General features: G+C 45.8%; 1 pseudogene; it reads left to right on the top strand.

Moving 5' to 3' along the window:
- Window positions 1-3,752: 3,752 nt before the first annotated feature.
- On the top strand, window positions 3,753-7,456 carry LOC122690572 (annotated as a pseudogene).
- The last annotated feature ends 11,785 nt before the right edge of the window (window positions 7,457-19,241 follow it).

Here is a 19,241-nt window from a genome sequence, read left to right as displayed (position 1 = left end):
CTTTATTGTGCCCATCTTTGCATGAAATGTTCCCTTGGTATCCCTAATTTTCTCGAAGAGATCTCTAGTCTTTTCCATTCTGTCGCTTTCCTGTATTTCTTTGCATTGATCACTGAGGAAGGCTTTCTTATCTCTCTGTGCTCATTCTTTGGCACTCTGTACTCAAATGGCTATAGCTTTCCTTTTCTCCTTTGCCTTTAGCTTTTCTTCAATGCTCAGCTATTTGAAAGGCCTCCTCAGAAAACCATTTTGCCTTTTTGCATTTCTTTTTCTTGGGGATGGTCTTGATCACTGCCTCCTGAACAATGTCATGAACCTCCATCCATAGTTCTTCAGGGACTTTGTCTATCAGATCTAATCCCTTGAATCTATTTGTCACTTCCACTGTATAATCATAAGGGATTTCACATTGATCATACCTGAAAGGCTTGGTGGTTTCCCCTACTTTCTTCAATTTAAGTCTGAATTTGCAGTAAGGAGTTCACGATCTGAGCCACAGTCAGCTCTTGGTCTTCTTTTTGCTGACTCTATAGAGCTTCTACATCTTTGGCTGCAAACAATATAATCAATCTGATTTTGGTATTGACCAACTAGTGATGTCCATGTGTAGAGTCTTCTCTTGTGTTGTTGGCAAAGGGTGTATGCTATGACCAGTGCCTTCTCTTGGCAATACTCTGTTAGGCTTTGGCCTGCTTCCTTTTGTACTCCCAGGCCCAATGTTGCCTTTTTCTCCAGGCATCTCTTGATTTCCTACTTTAACATTCTATTCCCCTATGATGTAAAAGACATATTTTTTGGTGTTAGTTCTAAAAGGTCTTGTAGGTCTTCCTAGAACCATTCAACTTCAGATTCTTCAGCTTTGCTGGTTGGGGCATAGACTTGATTACTGTGATATTGAATGGTTTGCCTTGGAAATGTTCAGAGATCTTTCTGTCGCTTTTGAGATTGCACCCAAATACTGCATTTCGGACTCTTTTGTTGATTATGAGGGCTATGCCATTTCTTCTAAGGGATTCTTGCCCATAGTAGTAGATATATTGATCATCTGAATTAATCCACCCAATCAAGTCCATTTTAGTTCACTGATTCCTATAATGTCAATGGTCACTCTTGCCATCACCTATTTGACCACTTCCAAACTACCTTGATTCATGGACCTAAGATTCCAAGTTCCTATGCAATGTTGTTCTTCATAGCATCAGATTTTCCTTCCAACATCAGTTACATTTTCTTTGGCTCTGTCTCCTTATTCTTTCTGGAGCTATTTCTCCACTCTTCTCCAGTAGCATATTGGGCACCTACTGACCCGGGGAGTTCATTTTTCAGTGTCACATCTTTTTTGCCTTTTCATACTGTTTGGTTCCGAATTGGAAATGGAGTGTGTCAAAGCTGTATATTGTCATCCTGCTTATTTAAATTATATGCAGAGTACATCATGCGAAATTCCAGGCTGGATGAAGCACAAGCTACAATCAAGATAGTCAGGAGACATATCAACAACTTCAGATACGCAGATGACACCCCCCTTATGGCAGGAAGCGAAGAAGAACTGAAATGCCTCTTGATAAAAGTGAAAGAGGCGAGTGAAAAAGTTGGCTTAAAAGTCAGCATTCCAAAAACTAAGATCATGGCATCTGGTCCCATCACTTCATAGCAAATAGACGGGGAAATGCTGGAAACAGTGACAGACTTTATTTGGGGGGTGCTCCAAAATCACTAGAGATGGTGACTGCAGCCATGAAATTAAAAGACTCTTGCTCCTTGGAAGAAAAGCTATGAGTAACCTTGACAGCATATTTAAAACCAGAAACATTCCTTTGCTGATGAAGGTCCATCTAGTCAAAGCTATGGTTTTTCCAGTAGTCATGTATAGACATGAGAGTTGGACTATAAAGAAAGGTGAGTGCTGAAGAATTGATGCTTTTCAACTCTGTTGTTGGAGAAGACTCTTGAGAGTCCCTCAGACTATAAGGAGATCAAATCAGTCAAACCTAAAAGATATCAGTCCTGACTATTCAATGGAAGGACTGAAGCTGAAGCTGAAGCTGAAACTCCAATGTCTGACCACCTGACATGAAGAACTGACTCATTGGGAAAGACCCTGATGCTGGGAAAGATCAAAGGTACAAGGGGAAAGATGACAGAGGATGAGGTGGTTAGATGGCATCACTGACTATTGGACCTGAGTTTCAGTAAGCCCCAGGAGTTGGTGATGTTCAGGGAAGCCTGGAGTGCTACAAGTCCTTGGGGTCGCAACGAGTGGGACACGACTGAGAGACTGAACTGAACTGAACTGAAGTAGCCAAGTGCAAAACCCCTGGCCATCTCTGTATGGTTCCTGGAAGGAAAGCCCAGGGAAAGGAAGCATGCCAAAGTGATGGGCACTGTGAACCTGTCCAACATGATGGGAGGACACAGAACACAGGTGAACATCACTCAGCTCTCCATGGGGAGAACTCCCAAACCTGCCCACCTCTTTACAGGTCGCTTCCCCTCACGAGCAAATCCAAGGATTGTATAACCTTCCAGGGTAAGTCATAGAGGTCGAAGAGGACATTGACTTGATTGAAGAGGGAATGAAAGAATGTGACCAGGAAAAAAAAGAGGGGTGCTTATAAATTCCATTATTCTGGATAAGTAGACCTATAGTTCTGTATATGTGCAAGTCTCCTTTAAGGTTGCATGTGTGTGTCTGTGTATGAGCTATCAGAATGGGCTGGGCCGGGAGATGGAAGAATGGACACCAAAACCGTGAAAGAACTTGTGTAAAGTACACAGACCATGGGGCAGCAGAAGCATGGAAACCAGGGAAACGAGCCCAAGGATCTCACCAAGCAAGCAAGCTGTAATTGGAAACAAGCTGCTGCAACCTGGATCCCTGCCAGAAAGGAAAGGCTGGAAGAAAGCAACTGGGGGTGGTCAGTGAGAATGCACAGAACATGAAAAAGAGAATGGGGTAGATTCCCAGGCACAGAAGAGGCAGGGCCTACAGCCCTTGGACGCCCAGCTAGAGAGATCTTTCTGTTCTTCTCAAGTGCAGGAACATTCCCTGGCATGACCAGGCACATGAGCACACCTTGCCTTTTTTGTAAGCTTTGGGAGACAGACAGGCACTGCAGCATAAGCCGCTGCTACCTGCAGAGTTTGCCAGTTTGAAACATCACTCTTTGTATTCTTCGCAGAACCCTTGGGCATCAGGACTATGCAAAGCATGGATTAGGTTGATTCTCTCACTGCTCCCATCCCCACAGGGCTGGGGAGACACGGTAGGCTGTGATGTGTTCTCATGTGGAGGCTAGATGAGAACAGAACAACTTGCAAAGGGCCTCTATATGGTAAATGGGCAGACTTCAATTCCTCTAGTACCAAAGAATCATGGCCCTTAATGCAGTGCTGTCCTTAGTATCTCACTGACTGGCATTCCAACAGGGTTCTGGGAGTTCTTCATGCCAGGAAGAGCATGCCCTGTTTCTGCCTCTCTCCAAAGTGTGACCAAGTCTCCTTAGTCCTGTGCAGTGTTCATGTCTGCCATGCAACGGATGGAAGGACGCCTGTTCCCTGCTGTGGTTCAGCAGAGATTGCCTATGTTCGCCTCTCAAGTTTGAGAAAGCATTGTCCGACTGTGTGGACTGACAATGTCGGATCTCCCCTGGATGCACCTGACACATTGCCCCCCTGCCTTTCATTGGACACATTGGGAGAGCTCCCAATGGTTAAAGGTCCTCTGGGACACAGGAATCTGCTTTTTCGATATGGAAGCAAGGAACTCGTGGTTCGAATTTCCGGAGGCCAAGTCAATGGCCGTTGGCACCCGGGAGGTACCAGACACCAGGCAGGGAAAGTATGTGGACAGGCACGTTGACTGGAGCAAAGGCAGCCACGTGTGGGCGCTGGAGCCCAGGACCCCCTGGAGCAATTCCCTCTGGGCTAGGGGCATGTCCCTGGAAGGTGCCTCCCACTACCTTCTCTGTGATTGGTCGAGATTTTTGCCCAGAAAACTGGGCATGACTCACAGCTCCAGCAGCCTAGGGGGCCCGAGTGCCGGGGTGATTCAGGCTGGAATGTGCGCCGTGCCCCAGGCCATTCCCCACCGTTTTCTTAAGTCTCAGAACACCCCCAGAAAGATGAAGCTATCTCCAGATGGTGACTGCAGCCTGTGGGCAGGCTGTGCATGCCACCTGCTGTGCTGTCATGTCCAGCCCCTTAACTGCTGCCCCAGCTCGGGGTCAAGTCCATGGCCATGTGGAGAGTGAGACAGCCAGAAGAAGGCCGGAGCTGTGGAGGACTGTGGAACTTTGTAGTTGTGATCCCAGGTTCAGGGCGCACGGCCCCTGTGGCCTGCCAGCACCGTGGGGTCATCAGGGACGTTGCAGGCACCAGGGGACGTTCCAGGCGAGGAGGTTGCTCTCTTCAGGTTGGAGGCAGTGTGGAAGTTGCGGACCTGGAGGGGGCAGAATTGGCGGGGATGGTGCTGCTGCTGGTTCCAGCTGCTGGTGGTAGACATTATGTAGGAGATGGAGGTGGTGACTGACAAGGAGAAGGAGCAGATGTCCTCGTAGGTGTGTGAGGAGAAGCCAAAGGAGTAGAGCCAGGAACATTCAAGGCCAGGAGCCCCAAGTGACTGGCCTGCGCTGGAAGGACTAGAGTCAGTGGCAGCCCTGCAGGCGGAGATGAGCTCTCAGCATGAGAAAGACCACAGGACCTGCACTCCTATCAGGCAGAAGAACCAACAGAGGAAGAAGGCTCACGTGGCTGGAAGAAGTGCCATCATCCAGGGCATCCCTGGCTTCTGGGCCAAAGCTGTATCCTGACCTCCACTCCATGGGTTTGGCTTCTCAGGAGGAAGACATGGAGGGGGGGCAGGAGGAAGGTTGGGGAAGAGGGCACAGGCAAGGTGAGGGGGCTGAGGGAAGAGGGTCTGGTGGAGTGGCAGTCTCCAAAGCACCTCAAGAGGAGAGCCTGGGCAGGGCCACCACAGCTGTAGGTGTCAGAGGCATGACTCTTGGTGCCTCTTTTACTCCTGCATCTGAAGAGCAGATGCAGAGGAGTCTCCTGGCGGGGACACTATGTCAGGAGTTAGCAGTGACATTAGGCCAGAGGAACATTCCAAGAAAGCTTTCATTGCAACTGTGGATAATCCTGGAAAGTAGTAGAGACAGCAGAAGTCTCACAACCCATCCCAGTCAGTCAGAGCCCCTGAAAGTTTCCCCACGAGTGCAGTGCAGAAGCACGGGGGTGTCCACCCTTGTGGAGCTGGAAGGGACTGCTGTCCTTGTATGCTACGAGTGAAAGATGACTGCAGACACATCCTTGCCACCCCTTTTGAAGACAGGTAGCAGATCAGAGACCCAGGGCTTTCTTGCTAAACAGACACAGAGACTCACAATGATACCCACACACAACACACACACTTACCGCAGACAAGATGTCCCGCAGAGACTGCCGTTCCTGACATTCTAAACAGTGACATGGAGCTACCCAACAAACACAGGCCAGGCAGAAATCAGGAGCAGTCAGAAACACTCTCCCTAGGCGGATGCAGATAGCCTCAGATGCAGGAGACCATGGGGGACCGAGACTCATGAGCGTGTCTGATGGTATGGCAGGGGCTGGGGACAGCAGTGGGGTGGCTGGGCACGAAGGAGTGCCCAGAGCCCTTGCAGGTGCCTGTGTCAGTGTCCTTGTCTGCCACAGGCAAGCCCTGTTGCTCATGGCACGCCGTTGCCCAGCAGTTGACATGACTGGCTCCTTGACGTAAAGCAGCTTATGAACCACCCCCAGGTGTCCATCATTATCAGTAACCAACATGAAGACTTGGTTAATGACATGATGGATTTGAAGGTCTGTGAGGGAGACTCAGAGGACTGGTGGGCCGGGGAGCTGAATGGGGAAGGATGAGGGGGAATCATGTTATCCCTGTGCATGTGGTGTGAGCATTCGGAGAGGAGTAGCAGAAGCTGTTGATGCCTGCCTGGCAGGCAAGCTGAGGCCCCTAGAAGCTTGCACCTTTTCCCTCTCCCTGGTCCTGAAATGTGCAGGAGCTGAGCCGTCCCTGGTCTCGCTGCAAGCTGATATTTTCCTTTTGGAACAACCCCTACTTGTGGAAGACAGTGATCATTAAGGAATACCACCTCGACATTGCTGTCACAACTTAGCTCCCAGTGCAGTGTGAGTGGGTAGGGGAGGGAGTGCATGCTCCTCCTGCATGATCCTACCCTGTCTCCCCTGTATTCCTCCAGGATCCAGGATTCCTCCAGGGTGTGTCGTTCGCCTCTAGGCCACTAACTCTGGGATTATGAAAGGGGAGCTCCCAGCCAATGGGCTGCACAGCAGCAGCCTTAACTTCCTCAACTGGCTGTCAGATCACAACTGCCCAGGATCAAACAGGATTGCTGAGGTGGAGTCTCTCTGGGCCTCTGCAGAATTGGTGATTGCTATTAGAGTTCTTGGCTGCTCATGGGAGGGTTTGGGGCCTGGTCAGCCCAGTGCTGGCCTTGTTTATGTTGCCAGCAGATCATCGACGAAGACTTGTTGATCGATCCCCTGCAGCACTACCCAGGAAGAAGGTTCTGAAACGAGAGGTAACTGGGAGAACATGGGTTGTGAGGGGATCAGCAGCTGGGCCCTGAAGGCACAGCCGTGTAGAGGCCAGGACACTCCTTTCCCACATGGGGAATTTCAGGCTCATGCAGGCTGGATGTGGAGCCTGGATTCGTGTCATGCACATAGACTGGATGATTGAGGACCTCATCCTCAAGTCATGCTCAAGTCACTTCATCTCCAAGTCCTACACGAAGCAACTGTGCTTACAGCATGAGAGTCCTATGTGATTCTGATAGAGGCAGGTTAATCTAGCTCCTTGGTCAGAATCTTCCTTCCCTGGGTCTTGCCATCCACAGGCCTCCTGCTGCTCATTGAGTTTGAGATTCCCTTGGTCATTCACCCCCACCCCTTCTCCTGGGAAGCCCCACCATTTGCAACGGGCTTCTGTCTGCTGTCACATTGCACTTTTGTGCTGAATTTGGAGTCTTCTCTGAATTTCCACATCCGCCGCTTGGCCTCTCACCACCAAGACACAGTCAAAGCTGGAAATGGCTTAAGAGTGGCTGGTGATAATACTGAAGGGCTGGGGAAGAAATGGACAGGGATCCCAAAAGGGCAGGACATGGACCCTCCTGACATCGTCTCCCACATTGCTGGACACAGGCGTCTTCAGCTACTGAAACACCTGTGTTCTCTGTTTGTGTTTATGTCCCTGTATCTTGCATGAGTGTGTGTACACAGGCGTGGTTGTGTCGCCTGTGTTTGTGCATGTGTCTGGCCCGCTGAAGACACAGAGGTGAAGGCGACAGAACATGAGACTTGGAGCAACCAGAAGAGGAGGCACGAGGCATCCACAGACTCGGGGAGAGTGGTCATGGTATCTCCGCAGTGCCCATTTCCAGGACAGAAGTAAGGAAAGGAAGGCCAGTGACAACAGTCCTGCAAGTGCCAGCCAATCGCACAAATAGTATCTCCTGAACTTCTAGGCCGTTGCACTGCAATTGGTCTAGTCTGGTATTCTGCCCTCTCGTGGAGATATAGGAGAATGCTTATGAATATAATTTATAAAATCCAGATGTATTCTTTACATGTTGATAAAGATACCGTATAATTTGGATGACCACAAATTGTGGGAGAAACAAAGACAGCATCACCAGACCCCTTTCAATGAGTGCTAAGCCCACTGAAACATGCCAAAACCAGAGTATGACAGGACTCCTTGACATTCAGAAGCATGTCAGGTGGATTTCCCTGCCAGGACTGTGGCATTTATTGTTCCTTCTGTTTGGAGTGCTCTACCCTTAGCTCACACTACGGCCTGCTCCCTCACTTCCTCCTGATCTCTGCTTAATTGCCATCTTTCATGGAGACGTTCCCTCATTATCTTGAGTAAAAGAATAACATCATACCTACACACACCCTTTCTGTGATCTAGCAACTCATGTCCATTGAGTCTGTGATGCCATCCAACCATCTCATCCTCTGTCATCCCTTCCCCCCCATCTTTGATGTGCATTTCTCTAATAATTACTGATGCTGAGCATTTTTTCATGTGTTTTTTTAGCCACTTGTATGTCTTCTTTGGAGAAATGTCTATTTAGATCTACCCATTTTTTATTGTGTTTTTTTTTCTTTTTTGGATACTGGCCTACATAAGCCCTTTGTATGTTTTGGAGAATAATGTCTTGACAACTAATGAGGTTTGTGACATTACACAGGAGGCAGTGATCAAGACCATACCCAAGAAAAACAAATGCAAAAAGGCAAAATGGTTCTCTGGGGAGGCCTTACAAATAGCTGAGAAAAGAAAAGAAGCTAAAGTCAAAGGAGAAAAGGAAAGGTATACCCATTTGAATGCAGAATTCCAAAGAATAGCAGGGAGAGATAAGAAACCCTTCCTCAGCGATCAATGCAAAGAAATAGAGGAAAACAGAATGGGAAAGACCTCTTCAAGAAAATTCGAGACACCACGGGAACATTTCATGCAAAGATGAGCACAATAAAAGACAGAAAAGGGATGGATTAACAGAAGCAGAAGATATTAAGAAGAGGTGGCAAGAATACACAGAAGAACTCTACAAAAAAGTTCTTCATGACCCAGATAATAATAATGGTGTGATCACTCACCTAGAGCCAGGCATCCTGGAATCTAAAATTGAGTGGGCCTTAGGAACCATCACTATGAACAAAGTTAGTGGAGGTGACGGAATTCCAGTTGAACTATTTCAAATCCTAAAAGATGATGCTGTGAAAGTGTTGCACTCAATATGTCAGCAACTTAGAAAACTCAGCAGTGGCCAGAGGACTGGAAAAGGCCAGTTTTCATTCCAATCCCAAAGAAAGGCAATGCCAAAGAGTGCTTAAACTACCACACAATTGCACTCATCTCACATGCTCATAAAGTAATGCTCAAAATTCTCCAAGTCAGGCTTCAGCTATATGTGAAGCGTGAACTTCCAGGTGTCCAAACTGGTTTTAGAAAAAGCAGAGAAACCAGAGATCAAATTGCCAATACCCACTGGATCGTCGAAAAAGCAAGAGAGTTCCAGAAAAACATCTATTTCTGCTTTATTGACTATGGAAAGGCCTTTGACTATGTGGATGACAATAAACTGTGGAAATTCTGAAAGAGATGGGTACCAGACCATGAGACCTGCCTCTTGAGAGACCTGTATGCAGGTCAGGAAGCAACAGGTAGAAGTGGACATGGAACAACAGACTGGTTCCAAATAGGGAAAAGACTACGTCAACGTTGTATATTGTCACTCTGGTTATTTAACTTATATGCAGAATACATCATGAGAAACACTAGGCTGGAATGAGCACAATCTGGAATTAAGATTGCTGGGAGAAATATCAATGAACTCAGATATGCAGATGATACCACCGTCATGGCAGAACATGAAGAAGAACTAAAGAGCCTCTTGATGAAACTGAAAGAGGAGAGTGAAAAGTTGGCCGAAAGCTCAACATTCAGAAAACTAAGATCATGGCATCTGGTCCCATCACTTCATGGGAAATAGATGGGGAAACAGTGGCTAACTTTATTTTGGGGGGCTCCAAAATCACTGCATGTGGTCACTGCAGCCATGAAATTAAAAGACGCCTACTCCTTGGAAGAAAGGTTATGACCAAACTTGACAGCATATTAAAAAGCAGAGACATTACATTGTCAACAAAGGTCCATCTAGTCAAGGCTATGTTTTTACTGGTAGTCATGTATGGATGTGAGATTTGGACTATAAAGAAAGGTGAGCCCTGAAGAATTGGTGCTTTTGAACTGTGGTGTTGGAGAAGACTCTTGAGAGTCCCTTGGACTGCAAGGAGATCCAACCAGTCCATCCTAAGGGAGATCAGTCCTAGGTGTTCATCAGAAGGACTGATGTTGAAACTGAAACTCCAATGCTTTGGCCACCTGATGTGTAGAGCTGACTCCTTTGTAAAGACACTGATGCTGGGAAAGATTGAGGGCAGGAGAAGAAGCGGACGACAGAGGATGAGATGGTTGGACATGAGTTTGGGTAAACTCTGGGAGTTGGTGATGGACAGGGAGGCCTGGTATGCTGTGGTTCACAGCGTCGCAGAGACAGTCATGACTGAGCGACTGAACTGAACTGAACTGAACACAACATTGTAAATCAACTATACTTCAATTAAAAAGTAGCATGACTGGAAAAAAAAAAAGATTGGTATATTGCATGTATGTAAAGTTTATATCCAAAGAAAACTGCTGTAAAAAAAAAACATGGCTTACTAGTAAATGGCAGGCTTGCAGAAATACTTCCAGAGAGACATACTGATGTCTGCAATTTACCAGAAAATGCACCAAGGAAAAAGGTCAATTGATGATTGGACAGAGACATTGGCAAATGGATAGATACATGACAAAGCCAGTATTGTAAAATCATTACAAAAGCAGACCCCTACACATGCTGTCTACAAGAGACCCACCTCATACCAAGGGACACATACAGAGTGAACATAAAGGTTTGGAAGAAGGTATGTCATGCAAATGGAGACCAAATGAAAGCAGGAGTATCAATACTCATATCAGATAAAATAGACTTTGAAAGAAAGGCTGTGAAAAGAGACAAAGATGGACACTACATAAGGATCAAAGGATCAAACCAAGAAGGTATAACAATTATAAACAAATACGCACCCAACATAGGCGAAGCTCGTTGTACATAATGCAAATGCTAACAATTAGGAAAGGGGAAATTAACAGTAGCACAATAAGAATAGAAGACTTTAATACACAATTCACGCCTATGGATAGATCAACCAAACAGAAAATTAGCAAGGAAACACAAAGTTTAAATGATGCAATGGACAAGTTAGACCTAACTGATATCTATAGGACATTTCACCCCAAAACAATGAAATTCACCTTTTTCTCAAGTGCACATGGAACATTCTCCAGAATAGATCACAGTCTGGGCCATGAATCTATCCTTGGTAAATTCAAAAAAATTGAAATCACTTCAAGCAGCTTTTCTGATCACAATGAGGTAAGATTAGATGTCAACTACAGGGAAAAAATATTAAAAATAAAAACATATGGAGGCTAAACACCATGCTTCTGAATAACCAACAAATTACAGAAGAAATAAAAAAGAAATCAAAATATGCATAGAAACAAATGAAAATTAAAACACGAGGACCCAAATCTATGCCATTCAGTAAAGCAGTGCTAAGGGGCAAGTTGATAGCAATAAGAGCTTACCTCAAAAACAAGAGAAACATCAAATAAATGACCTAACTTTACACCTAAAGCAACTAGAAAAAGGAGAAATGAAGAACCCCAGGGTTAGTAGAAGGAAATAAATCATAAAGTTAGGGCAGAAAAAAGTGGGAAAAAAAAGCAGACTATAGCAAAAATCAACAAAACTAGAAGCTGGTTCTTTGAGAAGATAAATAACATAGACAAACCACTAGCCAGACACATCAGGGAAAAAAGGGAGAAGAATCAAATCAACAAAATTAGAAATGGAAATGGAGAAATCACAACAGACAACACAGAAATACAAAGGATCAAAAGAGACTACTATCAGCAGCTATATGAAAATAAAATGGAAAACTTGGAAGAAATGGACGAATTCATAGAAAAGTATAACCTTCCAAAACTGAGCCAGGAAGAAATAGAAAATCTTACTAGACCCATCAAAAGCATGGAAATTGAAACTGCAATGAAAAATCTTTGAACAAACAAAAGCCAAGGACCAGTTGGCTTCACAGGTGAATTCCACCAAACAATTAAGAGCTAACACCTATCCTATTCAAACTCTTCCAAATTATTGCACAAGGTAAACCCCCAAACTCAATTTATGAGGCCCCCTTCACCCTAATCCCAAAACCAGCCAAAGATGCCGCCAAAAAAGAAAACTACAGGCCAATATCACTGATGAACATATGTGAAAAATGTTCAACAAATTCTAGCAAACAGAATCCAACGACATATTAAAAAAGTCAGACATCATGACCAAGTGGGTTTATTCAAGAAAGCTCCATGTGGAACAAGGTCAAGTGTATTCACTGCGTTCTCACAGCCTGAAGACAAGGGTTTCCGACTGGAGACCAGAAAACGGAGGAGAGCTCCTGGAAAGCGGAGAAAAGGAGGCGGGATGGGAAAGGTTTCTGTCGGCTGGCCCAGAATTAAGTGGTCTTCGAGGTGCATTAAGACCACATTGCAGGAGGAACGTGGAATGATTCTCGCTTCCACAGACACTTAAACACAACCTAGTTGTCATGGAGGGAGTTTAGGCAAGATATGAAAAGCTAGATAATGGTGAAAGGTGAGAGAGAACAGAATGAATGCCCGAGGAGTGTGGCTGTGGGGCAAGGTTTGGAGGAGAGGCACTCTGCCTGCTGTGTGACCCATCAGAGTTGACATAGAGGTGAGGGTGGCAGGTGAGTTTGGAGGCCTCTTTAGGGCATTACAAATGCCTCATTTCTCCTAGCAAATCATCTGAATTGCTCCTCATCCTCCGCTAGACATGTCAGGATGGGGCTCTGTGATGTCAAAGCTCACCCAGGGCCACCATTGGCTGGTGAAGAGACTTGCTGACCTCATAAAGCATGAGGGTGAGGCTCCATGGGGACGGGTATATATAGGGGTGCTCAGGGGCTCTGAGCAGACCACTGTGAGTCCTCCAAATGACTGAGGTGACTAGGAAGCCACAAGGCTCCAGAGTAGTTATGGAACACGAACCTTCTGTTACCCAGGAGAAGATGAAGACCTCCTATCAATTGAGGCCCAGAAAAAATGTCAAGGTGAGCTGAACCCAGCCAAACTCCTCTTGCCCATCGACCCCACCCCAAAAGAGCCCCTCCCCTGTCCTTGCCTGGCACATAACCCTTCTCTGCCCACACCCCTTCTCCTGAAGCCATCGTTCCCACCTGTCTTCACATTCTTCCCTAAACCAGTGCCATTCTTTGCTCCCTCTCTTGTTTTCTCTAGGTGGCCAGGGTAGCCGTGAGGGTGAATAATCCCATTCCGGCAAAGCTGCCTAAGAAAACTCAGAAAACTCCCACCACCAAAAAGCTTAAGAAAATCAGATGCTCAAAGCTCTGTAGCCAGAGTTCCAAGGCAAATGAACAGCTGAATCAGAACGAATCAGAGGAGGTCCCAGAGACCATGGAAACCCCTGCCATTCCAGCTAATCAGAACAAACCAGAGGAGGTCCCAGAGGCCATGGAGACCGCTGCCATTCCAGCTGGACCAGTGGACAGCCAGTGACTTCGGGGCATGGCTAGAGACTTCAGAAATGCTCGGGGGTCTCGCCGCTGAGTACTCTCCAACAGTACAGATGCTGAATATTATAGCAACTGCATACATTAATAACGAAAATAAAATCAACCTGATGTGAAATTATGTTTGTCTCTGAGTTCTCTGAGAGTGGGGGGGGGAGGTAGAGAGGGCAGGGAAGGGATAAGTGTGTGAGGAGGGAGGGAGACGGCTTCTGTGGAGTTGGAGATGGGACCAGAAGGCCCAGGTTGCCAGAAAGTAGGGGGAAGAACTGGTTCCAGACTGAGCTTCAAAGACACACTTCCCATGGGAGAAGAGGAAGAGGACTTGGTGTTTCTCTGTGTGAGTGCAGAGATGGATACTTAGCTGGGGAGCTGTGTCATGTGTGGGGGGGCCATGCCATTTGCTAAAAAGGCATACAAAGGAGCTGCCCCATCAAAAGAATGGAATATTGGCATTTGCAGCAACAGGGAAGGTAGAATATTGAATAAAATAACTCACAGAGATAGACAAATACTGTATGATATCACTTATAAAATCTAAACATACCGCAAAGTAGAGAATATGATAAAAATGGAGGTGCACAGATATAGAGAAGCATCTACTGGTTACCAGCGGGGAGGGGAAGAGGGAGGGGCAATACAGAGGTGGGGGAGTGGGAGGCATGCAGTGTTAGTTAGGTGTAAGATGAACTCAGGGATGCATTGTACAACATGGCGAATAGAGCCAGGACTTTGTAATAACTATAAATGGAAAGCAAGCTTTAACAGTTATATAATAAGAAAAGGAAAGAAAGAGGGGGGAGGAAGGAGGGAAGAAAGGAAGGAAAAGAATGGCATTTTTGGAGGTCAAAAAGCCAATACTGATTAGGCCCTTTTTAGCAAAGGAATGTATTTTATTTTATTTTATTTTATTTATTTTAATTGGTGGGTAATTACAATATTGTGGTGGCTTTTGCCATACATTAACATGAATCAGCCATGGGTGTACATGTGTTCCCCATCCTGATCCCCCCTCCCACCTCCCTCCCCACCCCATCCCTCTGGGTCATCCCAGTGCACCAGCCCTGAGCACCCTGTCTTATGCATCGAACATGGACTGGCTATCTCTTTCACATATGATAATATACATGTTTCAATGCTATTCTCTCAGATCATCCCACCCTCGCCGTCTCCCACAGACTGCAAAAGACTGTTCTGTAAATCTGTGTCTCTTTTGCTGTCTCCCATATAGGGTTATCAATACCATCTTTCTAAATTCCATATATATGCCTTAGTAAAGTGTATTGGTGTTTTACTTTCTGACTTACTTCACTCTGTATAACAGGCTCCAGTTTCATCTACCTCATTAGAATGGATTCCAATGTGTTCTTTTTAATGGCTGAGCAATATTCCATTGTGTCTATGTACCACAGCTTTCTTACCCATTTGTCTGCTGATGGACATCTAGGTTGCTTCCATGCCCTGGCTATTGTAAACAGTGCTGTGATGAACATTGGGGCACACGTGTCTTTTTCACTTCTGGGTGAATCAGGATTTGAATGAGGAGAAACCATGATGACTATTAGCCTGTTAGTGGTAAACCGTGCACATGGGTTTGGTTGAAGGAGTGGGACCAAAGTTGGAGATGGTTCTTTCAAACCGTCTGAGAGTGCTCAGATGGACATGTGGGATGCTGTCCTGCTGGGGGACATCTCTGATTGCTCTGTTCTCACCAGCAACAGAGGATTTTCTTTCCTTCCTTTCATTTCCCTCGTTTCCCTTTCTCCCTCTTTCCTCCCTACCTGCCTTTCTTTCACAAACATTCAATGTGCTGTGCTGTGCTGTGCTTCGTTGCTCAGCCGGGTCCAACTCTTTTTGACCCCATGGACTGTAGCCCGCCAGGCTCCTCTGTCCATGGGGATTCTCCAGGCAAGGACACTGGAGCAGGCTGCCATTCCCCCCTCCAGGGGATCTTCCCAACCCAGGGATTGAATCCCGGTCTCCCATGTTGCAGGTGGGTTTTTTTTTTTTACTGTCTGAGCCACCAGGAAACCCTTAAAATGGGCTTCATCTGACACTATGTTTTTCATATCTGTAAGATCAAATGGGGTCTATTTTAGGATTTCCATGTCTCTCCTTACTTTTAGAACACACAAAACACAGTTATTCCAAGTATCTTAATGTCTCTGTCTGCAATTACTAAAATCTATGCCACTTCTGCCTGAGTTTCAGTTCTCAAGGGAATTTTAGTATGATTTTTCTTACCTTCGTGAGATTTAATATGTTCTTAACGTGGTTCGGGGCTAGTTCCATACTCTTCTTGTGAATTGGCCGCTCATGTCTTTAAACATGTCTTCATAAATTTAAAGGCCAGTGATACATCTTTCTTATAAAGTGTTGGCTCGTGCCTTTTGCCCATTTTTCTATCAGGTTTTAAGATCTTTCTTCTCAAAATTGTAAGAGTCATCTTTTGGGTTTGTTTACGGCATGCTTTTTCTACCTCTTAAAATGTTCAGCAGTGTGATGGACCCTGGGTGAGTAAGCAACAAGTGGACACCAGGATGTGAACACTTCACAGGAAACCCAGGGAGACCCACTAAGCCAACAAACTGTCCCCAGGGGTGCACCTCGGGCTGGTTGACCCTACAAGTCAATTGGAAAAACGAGGACTGAGGTGGAGCACACAATCCATTCCCCTTTCCTCCAGAGCCAACCAGCTCAATGAGAGACCGTGGGAACTAGATGCACAGGACAGGATGACTCAGTGTTTTGTGCAAGAACCTGGAAGCTTGTGTCAGCTGCTCATGGAAATGAATTCCACCATGGTTTTGGCTGTGAGGTCAGCTCCAAGGGAGCTTCCAGCAAGAAAACAAGATGAGAAAAGAGATTTGTGAGGGCACGTGTGGAGAAGACCTTTACACACAAGGCTCACACAGCTCTGGGCAAGCTCCATCCCTTGCTGGGAATACTAATCAGCCTCAGGTGGTCATTTCTTGCATGGGATCCCTGATGCAAGCATTTCTCTGCCCCATCCCCATCACCCTGTTCAAACCCAAGCCTGGGTAGTACTCCTAGTGAGGTGACCCTGAGTCCTAGACTTGAAATGAGACAGCTCCGTGTGGAGCAAGGGCAAGTGGATTCACTGCATTCTCACAGCCTGAAGACAAGGGTTTCCGACTGGAGACCAGAAAACAGAGGCGAGCTCTGGGAACACTGAGACAAGGAGGCGGGATGGAAAGGTTTCTGTCAGCTGGCCCAGAATTCAATGGGCTTCAAGGTGCATTAAGACCACACTGCAGGAGAAACATGGAATGATTCTCGCTTCCACAGACACTTAAACACAGCCTAGTTGTCATGGAGGGATTTCAGGCAAGATGTTAAACACTAGATAAAGGTGAAAGGTGAGAGAGAACAGAATGAATGCCCGAGGAGTGTGGCTGTGGGGAAGGTTTGTAGGAGATGCACTCTGCCTGCCGTGTGACCCATCAGAGTTGACGTGGAGAGATGAGGGTGGCAGGTGAGTTTGGAGGCCTCTTTAGGGGCATTACAAATGCCTCATTTCTCCCACAAAATCATCTGAGTTGCTCCCCATCCTCCACTAGACATGTCAGGATGGGTCTTTGTGATGTCAAGGCTCACCCAGGGCCACCATTGGCTGGGGCGTGACTTGCTGATCTCATAAACCATAACGGTGTGGCCCCCTGGAGATGGGTATCTATAAGGGTGCTCAGGGGCTCTGGAGCAGACTACTGGGAGCCTTCAGAATGACTAAGGTCACTGGGAAGCCACAAGGCTTAGAGCAGTTATGTAACAGCCATCTCCATATACCCAGGAGGAAAAGATGAAGACCTCCTATCAACTGAAGTCCAAAAGGTGAGCTGAACCCACCTAAGCTCCTCTTATCTTTCTCTGTTTGACTTACTTTGTATGATCATCTCTAGGTGCATCCATGTTGACAAAATAGCATTATTTCCTTCTTTCTTATGGTTAATATTCCATTGTATGTATCAAATATCTTTCTTTATCCACTCACCTATGTATGGGCATTTAAGGTTGTTTCCACTTCTTTGCTACTGTACTTGGTACTACTATAAACACTGCTGTGCGTGTCTCTTTTCTGATGGGAGTTTTCATCTTTACTGGATATATGCCCAGTAGTGGGATTGCTGGATCATATGCTAACTCTATTTTTAGTTTGTTTCAAAAGCTGCATACCAGGGAGGGAGATGGGCAGGAGGTTCTAAAAGGAGGGGACATATGTATACATATGGCTGATTCATGTTGAGGTTGGACAGAAAACAACAAAATTCTGTAAAGCAACTATCCATCAATAAGAAAATAAAAATTAATTTAAAAAGAACTGTTTACTGTTTTCAATAGTGACAGCATCAGTTTCTTGACTTTCATGTATAGGATGTTGTTAATCTTGCTGCAGTGCATGGTCGACTTACACGTGTTTTTCAAAATCTGTGTTTCCTTATTTTTTAAAGCACTTTGAGCTGTATTTAACTGTTGATGTTTTCTTCCTGAGAGTGTTCTGGATTTTCTTTTTCACTTTTTTTCTTTTTTGGATGAATCACCCCTTACATGGTCAAGGGTAAGTCTCATGTTGAGTCCAGCGGTCTTGTGTATATCATATATCCATCAGCGATAGTTTGGAGGCTGCCATTACAGAGAAAACCATCTATGCTGCAAGGCTTTATGACTCCCTCCTCTTTTGGGACGGCCTGCCCCATCTGAGAGTTTTTGCCAGGCCCGGTTGTACAGTAGAGTAGAACGAGCCAGAGGATGCCACAAAACCCGGTGTCTCCTCACTCTTGGATTTTTGAAGTAAATCTTCCTATTCTGTTTAAGTTGAAGACAAGGGGAGCTGGTTTTACATGTACAGATTCTTGTTCCGTGACACTGAGACTACTCTATGTATTCAGCTGTGCTTGCTTTCACCTACATATTATTAGAAGGTGTTTCGACTACCACTCTTGCTGCAATAGGTTTACGTGGATTCTGTATTTTATATGTATCTGTGGGAAGAAATTAATGCCAAACTACAGATGTTTCCCTTCCATCCACCAGGGTCCACCCGTAGGTTTCTTGCCAGGTTGGATGTCCATGTCACCTTTGTGTGGGTGCTCACTGCAGTGGATTTTTGTATCCCACCTCTCTGTTGCATCACATGATGTTTCTTGAATCGAACCTCCTTCACTCAGTGGGATGATCTCTGGATTTATCTATCTCTGAAGTTGTCCTACTTTCAGATTTCAATCCTTGATTCAAAATTCCTTCTAGACCTGTATCAATTTCCTTCTACATTCCTCTGTCCAGGTATGCTATCTTAACTTTCATCTCTTTGATGTTCTGAATGGTTTCCATGGGGCCCGGTTTGGGGTGTGTGGTGTTCGAAATCTGTTGATTTCTGAACTACTCCAGGAGAGGACCTGGTTTATCATACTGTCTCTGCCTCTTTGTTTATTTATTTATTTGTCTTTCATGGGAGTGCACTTTTCTAATCATGCTCATCGTGCCTCTTATCAGGTCCATCCCACCAGTAACCTAAAGTGTCCACTGTACTAATGCTACTCTACCACTGATTCCATGTACAGCTTTAGACAGTGGCCTTTTTTCGTGCTGAGGCAGAGGTGATCATATCCTCAACAGCTTAGATGTTCGTATCTCTTAGATTTCATCCTATGTGCACATTGTCATTGGCTTTTTTAATGAGGCAGGGAATTGTGTTTACCCGTTCATATCCTCTACCTGTTAGCTTCCCCTGTGTTTATTTTTTCTCCTATGTGAGCCCTGGCAATTTGTAAAGAGTGGGTATGGGTTAGAGCTCAGCACCGTTGTGAACACTGGGTCCATCAGCATTCTAAGGTTGCTGTTATAGAAAATGTCCACAAGGCGGCAGCATTTCTTCATTCCCTCCTCCTGTTGCTATGGTAACAGCCCCCTCTGAGGTTCTCCCAGGCCTG

Source organism: Cervus elaphus, chromosome X (assembly GCF_910594005.1).
Source record: "Cervus elaphus chromosome X, mCerEla1.1, whole genome shotgun sequence".
Taxonomy (NCBI): domain Eukaryota; kingdom Metazoa; phylum Chordata; class Mammalia; order Artiodactyla; family Cervidae; genus Cervus; species Cervus elaphus.
Note: the sequence above shows the minus strand (reverse complement) of the source record. Positions and strands in the feature narration are given on the sequence as shown.